The following is a 14,735-nucleotide window of genomic DNA, read 5'->3' as shown; positions in this document are numbered from 1 at the left end:
CACAAAGAAATGGGAAGTGCAAGGGCCTTTCTCAGGTTCTCTCTGCCTACATGGACATGCTGCCATTTTTAGCCTCCTGCCATCACACTGTGTTCTCATAGGGGACTTATCTTCTTCAAGACTCACCTGGGAAGAGAGATACAGGTCTGCTCTGCTCTTAAATACCACCAAAACCACCTGGGGTTTCTAACATGCACCCCCCCCCCACCCAGATCCCAGAACTCAGACCAGGGAGCCCTTTTTCAGAGATGTATACTGATGTTTCACCCCATTACTCAACTTGTCTAGCTTTCTCAGTAGTCATTAGAACTCTTCACCTATTTTTTCTCCAATCTATGTTTATGGGCACATTTTTTCCCTTGTGTTCTTCAGGATATGGTTTCTAGGCTCAAAGCCCAGGTACTTGCAATTCCATACCTCTTTATCTTCAAGCTATTCTCATTATCAACTTTCCACCAAACTATTTTGAAACTCAGCTGACTCTTCCTTTTCTCAGCATTTTTGCTGGGTCTCTCCTTCCCTGATGTAACCATCCCATTTGGTTCTCTATATTGCCCAGCACCTTGCAGTTAGGCAGTGCCACATGACTAATTATGGCCAGGAAATGTGGGTAAAAGGGATAAATGTCACTTCCCTGTAGAGACAGAGAAAAGCCCATGTACAAATTTCCAGGTGTCCTTTCCTCCTACTATGGCTATGAAAAAGCCATGTGCCCAGATAGTACAGCTAAAAGATGATGGCACTTCCCTCTACCTGAGCACCTGAGTGATTATGTGGAGCAGAGTCCTCCACTGGCTATCACTAGACACATAACATGAAGGAGAAATAGATGATTTTTCTGTTAAGACATTGAGATTTTTGCAGTTGTTGGTTGTTTCAGCATAGTCTAGCCTATACTGCCTAACTCCATAGGTTAAAATGCTCTTGCAAACTGATTGAGGAAGTACCATGGGCAAATGAGATTCTTAAGGAGAAAAGAAAACAAGGAAACCTTGGTTAATATTTTAAGCTACTATTTCATTACAATTTTATAAGGTAGGAATATTATTAAAAATATTTAACAACTGATATGGCATGAGTCCCAACCAATCAGAACAGACATCTAACAAATCAAAAAGGATATAAGCTGGTATGCCATGCAGGATGGATCAGTTGAATATCCCTGGTATATAGTGAAAGCAATGTTAGCATTCAACATCTTTTGAAGACAAAATAAGTAAATGAGCATCCAGGCTTATAAACTGAGTTCATGGCCTCTGTATCTAAAATTCCCTGAAAACAAATAAGGTGAACCAAGAGTCTGAGTGATAAACTGGTTGAGTTTCCCTGATACTCCTTCTGTCCCACTCTAGGAAAAAAATAAAGAAACTGAATCCAAGCCAATGTATCTTTCTATTTTAAGCCTGACTTATTTCTTATCTGTCAACATTTAGTTTGAAAAAAATTGGACCATTTATACATCAACATATTTACAGATGTGTTTTAGAATACCAAACACCAGGAAACTCAAAAACATTGGGAAAGTCCTTACAATACAGATAATCAAAAGTCTAGTGAAACCCTGAGTAATAAAATGCTAGGCCAAGAAGAACTTATGAATCATCAAAGAGAGATCCAAAGACTGCTTGGGTAATTCTAGGGTTAAGTACATTTCACTGTGGCTTACATGAACATTGGTTATTCTTGGTGCTGTTTTGGTAATTTTTACTTAACCAGAAGAAGCAACTCACCAGGAAGCCCATTTCTCAGCCATTGGAAGAAATGGGAGTTTTCCATAATGTAGCTATTAAGAGGTAAAGCACTACAGGGAAACCATGAACCTGGAAAGAGCTGGATGATTGAAATTATGTGCAAAGAGTCTGTGGCTCTGGTCTTATTTCATGGGCACATCATGTACACATTTCTAGCCTTATCTGTATCCCAAAAATATTTTTAGGAGATGAATAGTTCTGAATTACAAAGGCAATTTCCTTACAAAGAAAGGACTTTGACTAACCTGAATGGAAAAACAAAAACAGAAGACAGAAAGATGATTCTTTAAATCCTAAAGAGCCTTGAAATTCAGTTAAGGGAAGCAGATGTAGCTCAAGCGATTGAGCTCCCACCTATCACATGGGAGGTCCTGGGTTCAGTTCCTATGTGCCTTCCGGAGAAGATGAGCAAGACAGCAAGCTGGTGCAGTGAGCTGCTGAAACAAGATGATGCAACAAGGAGACACAAAGAGGAAAGACAATGAGAGACTCAACAAAGCTGGGAGTGGAGGCGACTCAAGCAATTGAGCGCCTTACTTCTATTTGGGAGGTCCCGGGTTCAGTTCCGGTGCCTCCTAAAGAGAAGATGAGCAGACACAGAAAGCACACAGTGAATGGGCACAGAGAACAGAGAGTGCAAAACAATGAGGGGTGAGAGAATAAATAAATAAATCTTTAAAAAAGAAATTCAGTTAAAATAAAACCAAAGCCTTGGATGATAGTTTTTTTTTTTTAAGATTTATTTTTTATTTATTTCTCTTCCCTTCTCCGCGCCACCCCCCCCCCAGTTGTCTGCTCTCTGCATCCATCCACTGTGTGTTCTTCTATCCTTATCAGTGGCACCAGGAATCTGTGTTTCTTTTTGTTGCGTCATCTTGCTGTGTCAGCTCCCCGTGTGTGCAGCGCCATTCATGGGCAGGCTGCACTTTCTTTTGCACTGGGTGGCTCTCCTTAGGGGCACACTCCTTGTGCATGGGGCTACCCTATGCGGGGGACACTCTTGCATGGCATGGCACTCCTTGAGTGCATCAGCACTGTGCATGGGCCAGCTCCAAACGGGTCAACGAGGCACAGGGTTTGAACCGTGGACCTCCCATGTGGTAGGCAGATGCCCTATCCATTGGGCCAAGTCCGCTTCCCCGGATGATAGTATTTTAATGCATTTAAATGAGAATTAAAATAATGAATGAAAGAAAGCACGAGGTAACCCTTCTTTAGTTGGGGCAGGGGATTTGTTTCCTGAGACTTGAGCAGATATGAGAGAAGGAAAGAGATGGCTTCTGGGAGACACTTCCTCACTTCTGAATCTCTGTATTTGGGAAAGAGTGTGGCAGGAATGGTGGAAGTGTTTACCAAAAAGTAAAGTTCTTAAAGGCATGGTAAGTGAGATCTCTGGAGCTGAGATCCCTTAACTTGCAGAAGAGAGGGCTGCCTCCATAAATAAAACTGTCCTTTCATTTGTTTTAGAAGATAAAAAAGAGGATGTTGAAGCCTGAAGAGACAGGATTAACATAAGAAACCCAGAACTTGAATCAGAGAATGGAGACCCTAGAATAGCTACTAGCAATTTATTTTACAGAAAATATTTAAGTATTGAGAACAAATTTTTATTTATTTTTTCTTTAGCACAAGGGAGACTGAAGGGAGAGATCTAGGTAGAGATTTTAGGGGATCTTCTGAGTTTGAATTTCCTACAGCTCTGGTGTCTATTTCTTCCAAAGCTTCTAACAAGTCTGAAGGTCAATCCAGATGTCCTAGCTGGGCTCCAGTTGACTCTGAAATGAACTCACCTTGTGGATCATTTGCATGACTGTTTGGCCATTTGCTATGTGAATCTGCATAAGCATAAAATTTAAGACTGCAAAATAAATTTGAATTAACATTTATGGACTGGGTCTGAAGGGCTGGACCTAGAGACCTGGAGTCTGGGTCACATGTTAATGCTGTCAAAGTTTCTTCCTTTCCACTCTCAGAATCACCCCCTCACCCTGCCGACTTCCACTCCAGTTCTTATCTCCTGGCTTCTGGGAGTCCTAGCCCAGATCTCACTATCTGCCCCAGGTAGTTATTGTATGTTCCCAGGAACAAGGAGGACTGGGAACAACCGGCCACCAGCCACTGTCACACAACATTCTCTTTAGTGTTTTGGGGTCTGAGAAGAGGCACCATTTCTCAGCCACTTTTAGATCCTCAGCACCTAGTCCAGTGCCAGGCACATAGTAAATGGTTACCAAATCAATAACTATCATGTGTAAGAGTCAGAGAGCACAAACTATTCAGTGCAAACTCCATGAGAATAGAAATAAAATGACTTTTATACAAGTAGTGCAATTGAAGATGATTATTACCTGCATTCTAATCCACACAAGGTTCAGATGAGCCTTTCCCATGACTTCTCATTTCTTTAATGGTGGAAACCTTTATATTAAAACAACAAACAAGTGCCTAGAGAAATGAAAAGACTAATGGGCTTAAAGTCGAGCTTAATCCCACCTTTTGAGCTTTGATTTCACCCTCCTCTCTTACCCAAGCCATATGTAATCTCTGATCCTTACAAGGAAGTTTATATTTACTTTACCACCAGGAATTAATGGGCACAGTTGCCTGCCTGTCCTAGGAAAAGGGTGGGAGTGGGACTAAAAGAGGAAAGAATAGGGGGATGGGGATGATGTTAACTCTGGACTTCTAATTTTCAGGAACAAGGTATCAAAGACAGTACCACTGGTTTGATAGCAAAGAGCTTGGATTACTCTTCAAACAAATGTGTAACACCACATGGAATTTGGTTTTCTCCCAGGGAGCTTTGTTGCCTCCATTAAACGCAGGTCTTAAACAAAAGGCTTTCTCCAGGGCTCTGCCCAGCTTCCTCGCTCTGACTCAGGGTGGTCTCTCTTTTGCTCCTCAACGGAGCCCAGTCTAGTGGGAAGAACAGACATTACAATGTAGAGTGACGGGCTAACATTCTGGAGTGTGACCAAGGTATCCAGGGCACGCCGAGGAGGCAGTATGTGAGTGGTTGGGAGGGTCCATGGAGCTGGTTAAGCTTCAGGAGAGCTTTGGAGGGCAGGTGAGAGCTAGTCAATCAGGGTGTGGGCGGGTGTAAGCGCAGGAGGCAGAAGAGAGCATGGCATATCTGGGCAACTCTGAGTGGTTCAGTGAGGCCAAAGAGGAAGACATCTTTGAAGAAGTTTGGATTTCATCAACTGGTGTAAGGAACCATTGAAGGATTTTAAGAGAAATAGTAGCAAGCTTGGGCTGAGTCCTAGAACGATCATTCCAGCAGTCATATGGGGGATAGATTAGAGGAAGGAAGACTGGAGACAAGAAGGCTAGGGTAATTGTCCAAGGGAGAGAAAAGGAAGGTCTAGCCAGAGCAGTGGAAAGTAGGAATATAAAGGAGAGCACACACTTTGGAGCGAAGGACTGAACTGACAGGTCTTGAACAAGGATGGGCGCTAAAGGAGTGAGGGAGGAAAAAGAGGCAAAGGGTAGTTTTTAGGTTTCTGACATGAGCCCTTTGAAGCCTGGTGGTGCCATTAACCTTGAAGGTATAGGATTGGGGGACACAGAGACATGAATGGGGACAAAGGAATTTTTTAAAAATTAGAACTGAAAAATAGGGGCTGTATAATTGTCATATCTGGGTCTTACACGTGCCTGGAAATCTGACTGATGGATCCTTAGGAGACAGATGAAAAGAAGACAAAGGCTACCAATCTGCTGGTCTTATTCCATGGTTACCATAGAACATTCACATTTTCCAAGTTTGTTTTTTTTGATTACTGGAAAATTTGAATAATAAACACCCCTGAGCACTTCTGGTGACTAAAACTTGAGTCATATTAAAAATAATAATAAAATAGAAACAAAAGGTCTGATTTGAAAAACATCATCTAAGATAAGAAAACTATTTGATATCTAAACATGCTCATCATGCAACTTGACCACCAGACTTCCAATCAAAGCATAAAATTTAACACAATGTTTTCTCTGTAGTTGTTTTTATTTTTATTTTTTCTTCCCCTCCCCCTCCCTTACCCTGCTGTTTTTACCATCTGTGTCCATTCACTGTGTGATCTTCTGTAACTATTTCTCTTTGTCTTCTCTTCTTGTCTTTCTCCTCTAGGATTAACCAGGATTCAATCCTGAAGACCTTTGATGTGGAGAGAGGTTCTCTGTCAATTGTACCACTTCAGTTCCTGGTCTCTGCTGTGATTTACCTTGACTCTTCCCTTTGTCTTTCTTTTGTTGCATCATCATCTTGCTGCATGACTCACCTGCACGGGCATTGGCTCACTGCACAGGCACTTGGTTTGCCACACGGGCATTTGTGTGGGCACTAGGCTCACCATGTGGGCACTTGGCTCGCTGTGTGGGCACTCACACACTTGGCTCCAGACTGGACTGGCTCAGTGCACAGGCATGCTTTCTCTTCTTCTTTTTCAACAGGAGGCCCCAAGGACTGAGCCCGGGTCCTCCCATATGGTAGGTGGAGGCCCTATCACTTTAGCCCCATTCACTTCCCTGTACTTGTTTTTAAAAACTCTTCAAAGATAGAACCATCCAGGAGATTGAAGTCAGGAGAACATCTCAGAAAGATTCCCTAAATAGTTATCTAAGAGGCAGCCTACTCACTACAACCATGTAGTCTGAGACTGAAAAACATCCCAGGGAAAATAAGGGAGCTGCTACCTCAAGAAGAGATATTGGTAACTGGGCTAGCAAAAACAACAGATGTCCATTCACAGGATTTGTGAGTGCTGACTCATTATGACCACCCACAGACCTCCCCATAAGAGACAAACTAAAGGGACACTGAGGTCTGGAAGAGGAACTCAACAGACAACTCAAATAGGGGCAATGTATATGAAGGGCTACCTGCATTGATCTCATCCCTAATAAGAAATACAAAGAACTGAAATACTGCTGGTGGTTACTTTTTAAGAATTTACTTGCTATGTTGCTAGGGAAGTTACAGAAACAGATGGGCAATATCACTTAGGAGATGAAATCTTAAGAGTTCCTAGGGGTTATGGAGCCCCACTTCCATCCCTCCCTCATTCCATCTGGGACTTTGAAGTGGGCTGTGACAAAAATACCAAAACTTCACTGCAGAACTGCAGAATTTAAAATATGGCAATTTCACGCAGCTACATTGATGACAGACCTCGGCTAGTGTCTTAGATGTCATATCTGTCTGAGAACATTGCCTTTCAATTTCTTTCATGGTGCCTGGCAAATAAACATTTATCAAATGACTAGAAGAAAGCATGAATTAGTAAGCAAGTAATTGGCATCTATTGAGCATCTATATACACCAAGCTCTGGGCCAGATGTTTTCATAAGTAGTCTAATTTAATCTTTTAATAATCCTAAACTGATAATTACAAAGGTATCTTCAAGGAACTTGGGTTTTACTTTGGGAGACAAAGCAAAAAAGGAGAAAAACAACTAGGTGCAGCAAGGGAAAGTATTCACCATTAATTTATTTATTCAATAAATAATATATCAATTACCTGCTAAGTGCCAGGCAATGTCCTGGGTACCAGAGAAACATTGGTTACAAAAGAAACAAAAATTCCTGCCCATGAAGCTTGCATTCTACTTAGGGAGAAAGCCAATGAACAAACTAACATGCAAAAGAGGTGATGCCAATTTACATGGCTCTGGAGAACCCAAGGCAACTTCTAATATGGTGCCAGGTGAACCAACAGTGAGGGAGCGATGAGCTGACAATGGGTTTTCAAAGGGAGATTCCCCAAGGAAGAGGATTTGCATCTGATCCTGAAGGATGAATAAGATTTAAATGAAAAGAGAGCATTTGCTCACTATTTAGTTACCATTTAGTTACCTAACCTCTCCCAAGTATTCTGGTAATAATAAGTTAACACTTACGTAGCTCTTCTATATACAGGCACAGTTCCAGGTGCTTAATATACTTTACTTCATTTCACCCCCAATTTTCAGAAAAAGAAATTGAAGCATGGAGAGATTAAGCAACTGTTTCAAAGTCACAAAGTCAGTAGCAGAGCTGGGATTTGAACCTTGGCAGTTCGGTTCCAGAACAACACCCGAAACCAGCAAACTGGCCCACGGGCCAAATCCAATCCTCTGCCTGTTTTATAAATATCATTTTATTGGAACATAGCCATGCCCATTTGTTTACATATTATCTATGACTGCTTTCACCCTACAAAGACAGAGAGACCACATGGTTTGCAAGGACTAAAATATTTACTATTTGGCCCTTTACAGAAAAAGTTTGGGGAAGCAGACTTGGCTCAATGGATAGGGCGTCCGCCTACCACATGGGATGTCCGTGGTTCAAACCCCGGGCCTCCCTGATCTGTGTGGAGTTGGCCTATGTGCAGTGCTGATGCGTGCAAGGAGTGCCCTGCCATGAAGGGGTGTCCCCTGCATAGGGGAGCCCCACGTGCAAACAGTGCACCCTGTAAGGAGAGCCGCCCAGTGCGAAAGAAAGTGCAGCCTGCCCAAGAATGGTGCCGCACACACAGAGAGCTGACACAAGATGATGCAACTAAAAGAAACACAGATTCCCGGTGTTGCTGATAAGGATAGAAGCGGTCACAGAAGAACACACAGTGAATTGACACAGAGAGCAGACAACTGGGGGGGGGCGGGGAAGAGGAGAGAAATTTTTTTAAAAAAGGAAAGAGTTTGCTGACTCTTATCAGTAACCATAATACCACTCTGCTCCTCCTGGACTACGACAATGATAAATAAAATACAGACCCTGCCCTCAAGGAGTTTACAGTGTGGTGAAAATAAGGATCCTGAGCTGGGAAGTATAATAATTGGGTATTGTCACTGAGCAGTATAATAATAATAATGCAAAAACAATGCAGCAATAATAATAATCACAGCTAACATCAATTGACAGCTTACTCTGGGCCTGGTATGTCCCACAGTTCTTTGTTTTTTTTTTAAAGTTTTATCTTATTTATTTATTTCTCCCCTCACCTCATTGTTGTGTTCATGGTCTGCTCTCTGTGTCCATTCATTGTGTGCTCTCTGTCTGCCTGTCTTCTCTCTGTGTGGCACCAGGAACCAAACCCAGGACCTCCCATGTGGGAGAAAGGCACTCAATTGTATCTCCTTGTTGTGTCAGTTTGCGGCACCAGCCCATTATGCCAGCTGCTGTCTTGCTCGTCTTCTCTAGGAGGCACTGGGAACCAAACCTAGGGCCTCCCATGTGGTAAGTGGGTGCCCAACTGCTTGAGCCATAGCCGCTTCTCTCCCACAGTTCTTATACGTAACAAGTCACTGAATTCTCCCAGCAGCCCCAGGAAATTGGTACTAATATTATCTTCACTGTACACAGGAGGAATCTGAGGCACAGGGAGTTTTATAGCATTAACCAATGCACCCTGGTTGCACATAGACAGAAATAGGAATTCTGGAATGGGAAAAGAATGCAGAGAGGCTGAAAAGGCTTTCTCTTCCACAAAAATTGATGGCGACTTTTTCATCTTCCTGGTCAATTATAATTAGAGGTGTAGAAGAGGTATTTTACTGAGGGGCCTGATTATTTGGAGGAATCGTCTCTGATAAAAGCTTTAGCAGTTAATATCACCAGGAAGCACCTTATTTCACCATCAAACCCTAATTTCTCATAAAAATTTCATGAGGCAAAGACAACCCTTAAATCACTGTTGTTGGCAAAAGTTTTGTTTTAGAACAGTAATTGACATCAGTGAGTGCTCAATAAATGCTTTTGGAATTTAATTATATGTTCAATGCCTGAAGACTGATAGTTTCTCTAATTACACATTTCCCATTCCATTTCTCACAGGTCTGATGGTTCCTGTACCATTTTGATCTGAGGAGAGTAAATGAATGAGTAGCTGCTTATGCCAGGTGCTGTGCGAGGGGCTCCAGGAACGCAGCACGCTGCCAGGTTTACTACGAATAACACGTGAGGTTCGGCACCCAGCTGGGGACTGGATTTACCCTCCTACCTTAGCTAACTGGAAAACGGACCAAAGTCTATGAAACAACATTTCTCAGGCATTCAAGAGCAGGTAGTATAGGACAGTGATCACTGCGGGAGGGGAAACAAATGAGTTGAGCCTAGTCGGTGCCCTAGTTCATGACTTGGGCAAGTTTACAGGCTGCAGTGCAGAGCCCGGTGGCCTCACAGAACTGAGGAGACTGAGTTCAGAGTGCCAGGAGGCCACGCTGGCTAGAATTTGAAGGAATAATTCTTGTGAAGAGAGAGATGGAGAGACAGAGAGATGGAGGAGAGAAGTGAGCAAGCCCTCTGGAGTTATGCAGAGGTTCCCTTTTATCTTCGGCTGTCTAAAGATCTCCACATGCATTAAGGAAACCACTGAGGCAGGGCAAAGAATCGCCAGAAAGGGGTGGGCAGAACAATTCCCAGAGCTCTCAATGGGATGAGAATAATTCATGTACATGAGCCAGAGTGAAAAATCCTCCAAATATGTGGAGCATTGGGTAATCACCAGAAGGTTATTGCCTCACAGTGGGGCTAAACCAGTCCTAGGCTAAAGGCTTTCCCAAACACTTCTTCCTAACAAAGCTTAAAAGCAAGCCTTGAAAGGATTAAACTGTTCCAAGTAACGTAACTGCATTTCAGAATAAAACCCAGCAATATTAAGGAATATTTAAGAATATCAAGGCAAAAATATAAAATTCACAATGCCCATCAATCAATCAGAAATTAACAGGAATCGAAAGAAGCATGAAAATACAACCCATAACAAGGGGAAAAATTGATCCAAAGGAACAGACACAAAAATGACACAGATGATAGAAGTAGATTAGCAGATATGGTTGTTAAATAAGCTATTATAAACATACCCTGTGCATTCAAAAAGTTAGAGAAGGGGAGCGGATGTAGTTCAAGTGGTTGAGTGCTTGCTTCCCATGTAGGAGGTCCCAGTTTTGAGCCCCAGTACCTCCAAAAAACAAACAAAAAAAAAACAACTCTCATTAAGGAGCAGATATAGCTCAGTGGTTGAGCACCTGCTTCCCATGTATGAGGTCCTGGGTTCAATCCCCCATACCTCCTAAAAAAGTTAGAGAGAAATATAAATGTGATAAAGAGAGAAATGGAAATATTATAAAAGATACAGATGTAACTTTTAGGAATGAAAAATATATTCCCTGAAAGAAAAATACATTGGCTGGAAATAATAGCAGATCAGACACTGGAGAAGAAAATATTAGTGAACTTGACAGCAGTGATAGAAACCATGCAAAATGAAATAGAAAGAAAGATACCTGAAAAAAATATTAGAACAGATAATCAGTGATCTCTGGGATAATACTAAGTGACCTAACATATATGCAATCAGAGTACCAGAAGAAGGGGGACAAAATACATTTGAAGAAATAATAACCAAAAATTATTTCAAATTTGCTGAAAACTATAAACCCACAGATTAAAGAATGTGAACAAACTTCGAACAGAAGAAACAAGAAAATCACACCAAGGCACAACAAAATCAAATTGCTGGGGAAGCAGATGTGACTCAAGCAGTCGGGCACCTGCCTACAACATGGGAGGTCCTGGGCTCAGTTCCCAGTGCCTCTTAAAGAAGATAAACAAGACAGTGAGCTGATGCACTGGGCTGGTGCAGCAAGCTGATACAACAAGATGATGTAATGAGATGACACAACAAGGAAACACAATGAGAAACGCAACAAGCAGGGAGCAGAGGTGGCTCAAGTGATTAGGCACCTCCCTCCCACATGGGACACCCCAGGTTCAGTTCCTGGTGCCTCCTAAAAAAGAAGACAAGCAGACACAGAGAGCACATAATGAACAGACACAGAGAGTACACAGCAAACGCAAACAATAAGGGGGGAGAGAAATAAATAAATAAAATAAATTTTTGAAAAACAAATTGTTGATTCAGCTATCAAAACAGGAAAAATAAATAATGTTTTTACTTGACTGTGGAAGATGATGGTTGCATGTTTCTAATTTATAATTTACATCTTTGTAATAAGATGCTTTAATAAATCTCTTAAATGTTAAAAAAAAAATCAAATTTCTGAAAACCAGTGAGACAGAGAAAAATGTTAATAGCCGACAGAATATTTACTTCACTCTTGACCAAAATAAGGTCAACTGTTTTTTTACAAAGAGGCCAAGGCACTTCAAAGGGGGAAAGGATACTCTTTCAACAAATTGTGCTAGAACAGTTGGTTATTCATATCAAGAAAATGAATTTTGATACTTTCTCATACCACATGTAAAAGTTAACTCTAAATGGATCATATATCTAAAGGTAAGAGTTAAAACTATAAAACTTTTAGGAGAAAGCCCAGGAGAATATCTTAGTGGTAATGGGTTATGGAGAGATTGCTTAAATAGGACACAAGATGCATGAACTAGTCATAAAAGAAAAATAAAATAAAATGAGTTAACAAATTTTGTTCTTCAAAATACATTGTTGAAAAATGAAAAGATAAGCCACAGGCTGGTAAGAAATTTAGCAAATTGCATATCTGATAAAGTACTTGTTTCCAGAATATATAAAGAACACTTATGACTCAATATTGAGAAGACTACCCAATTTTTTTTTTAAATGGGCAAAATGCTTGAACACTTTATTCAGCAAAGATAAATGGATGGTTAGTAAACATATGGAAAAGTGCTTAACAGCATTAGTTTTCATAAAAAGGAAATTAAAACCACAATAAATTACTACTACACACCCAGTAAAATTGCTAAAATTTTATAAGATGCACAATACCAAATATTGGCATGGATCTGGATCATCTGACACTTTAATATATTGCTTATGTGGCCACTTCTGAGAGCAGGGAGAGGGAAAACCAGGTATAATACAGGGGCGTTTTGGGGACTTGGGAATTGTCCTGAGTGATATTGCAATGACAGATACAGGCCATTATAAATCTTGCCATAACCTACAGAATTGGGTGGGAGAGAGTATAAACTACAATGTAAACTTTAATCCATGCTCAGTGGCAATGCTCCAAAATGTGTTCATCAATTGCAATGAATACACCACACTAATGAAGGATGTTGTTACTGTGGGAAAATGTGGGAGGTATGGGGAGTGGGGCATATGGGAATCCCCTATATATTTTATGTGATATTTGTATAATCCAACTACCTTTAAAAAAATAAAATTAAAAAAATACATTGCGGGTGGGAATGCAAAATGGTACAGCTGTTTGGAAAACAGGTTGGTAGTTTTTTATAAAGTCAAAATACACTTGCCATATACCTACCAATTTTACTCCTATGTATTTACCCAAGAGGAGTGAAAACATGTGTAACCAAAGGTTTATACACCAATGTTCACAATAGTTGTTTTCGTTTGCTAAGCAACAAAAAGCAGATACCATTAAATGGGTTGGCTTTAACAATGAGAACTGCATGTTTCTCTAAGGATGCCCGTATTCTGGAGTGTTCTCTGGCCCTGCCCTACACCCTGACTCTACCTTCTTTAAATGCAGGTCTTTTGCTTCCCTTATTAAAGACGTGTGAATTCTAGACTCAGAACTTGGGTCTGGTAGTCCCCAGCTCAACGTTATTTTGTGCTTATTTAGCTTGTTCTTCTGCTCCTCGTAAGCCTTGTCACTTACAAACCTATGAACTCCCCAACTAGGCCATAAGCTTCTGGGAACACCTCTTGTTGAGTCTCTGAGACTGCACATTTTACATGCCTAGAGCTCCAAGCTGGACTTTGAATCTGCTGAGCTTGATTTAGTTTGGTTGAGCAAACCCTCGTTAAGTGCTTTCTCTGTCTCAGGTCTTGCAGGTGTTGCAAACACAGAAATGAAGATAAGGTCCTTGTCTTCAGAGGGCTCCCAGCGCAGTGAGGGAGACAGGCTTGTCAAGAAGTGATTGTCCACCAGGGAGCTAGATGCAATGATGGAAATGTGAATAAGCTTGGGGCCAGCACAAATCACAGAGGACAGAGCTGTTCTTCTCCCCCAGTGGGTGACGATGCCCTGTGGGGTAGGTGAGGAGAGCAGGAGGGTCTCTACTGTGTGGTGGCCTCTACACTGGGCTTAAAGGATGGGGAGGCGCTCTGCAGACACGAAAGTCCCGAGAATATCGTGTGCAAAGGCATCGAAGCCAGAAAGAGCACAAGGGGTCTAGGGACTCAGAGTTTTGGGTGGTTGAGTGGGGAGTGGAAAGGGAGAGGGCTGGACACGAGGTTTGTGAGGCTGTAGGCACCAGACAAGAAAGGGCTCTTGGAAGAACCAGAGAACAAAGCAGGCTGAGCCTTCAGCGGGGCTGATGAAGAGAGACGGACTTCTACCCAAGAGTGGCAGCGACGATGAGCAGAGCGTTCCCTGGGCTTTGAGGGGTCCTGCTGTTCTAATCACTTCACATATGTTGTCACTTGATCGTTACAACTCTATGAGGTAGTAAGTACTGCTCTGGTCCCCAGTTTACAGGTGAGGAACCTGAGACTAAAGTGGGTACTTAATTTGCTCAAGGTCAACACACTTTCGGGATACAAACACCAGAAATCTGACCCAGGAAGACCAACTTTCACCACTTCGCTACTCTCATCCCAGAATATTTCAATTTTTAAAATACCTCAGAATAGCACGAGGCCTGTCAGAGGGAACAAGCAGAGTGAAGGTAAAAATGTAAAACAAGGAAGATAACCACACTCTCAAAATGTCAAAGAAGGTAATTACTCTTAGAAAAATAGCAAGAGGTTTATATATAGACCAGTCTCTAGAATAGAAGGGATATTAGTATAAAATTATAACAAAATACAATACAATGGAAATTTGTTTATGACACTTTAAGGCACTGCTGCTTAGGGTGTGCCTCCTAGCTGGGTTTTAAGCATGTTAGGCGGAACGTAGCATCTTCTCATTGAAGAGCTGCTTTTTTGTGGAAGAAGGTACTAGTGACCTCCCCTTTATCTGTTCCCAGATTTGCCAGGACCCAGAAGGGACCCGTGCAGTATAAAATATAGGCTCAGAATATATGTGGGCCAC

This window comes from Dasypus novemcinctus, chromosome 14 (genome assembly GCF_030445035.2).
Source record: "Dasypus novemcinctus isolate mDasNov1 chromosome 14, mDasNov1.1.hap2, whole genome shotgun sequence".
In the NCBI taxonomy this organism is placed as follows: domain Eukaryota; kingdom Metazoa; phylum Chordata; class Mammalia; order Cingulata; family Dasypodidae; genus Dasypus; species Dasypus novemcinctus.
This window is presented reverse-complemented; position numbering follows the sequence as displayed.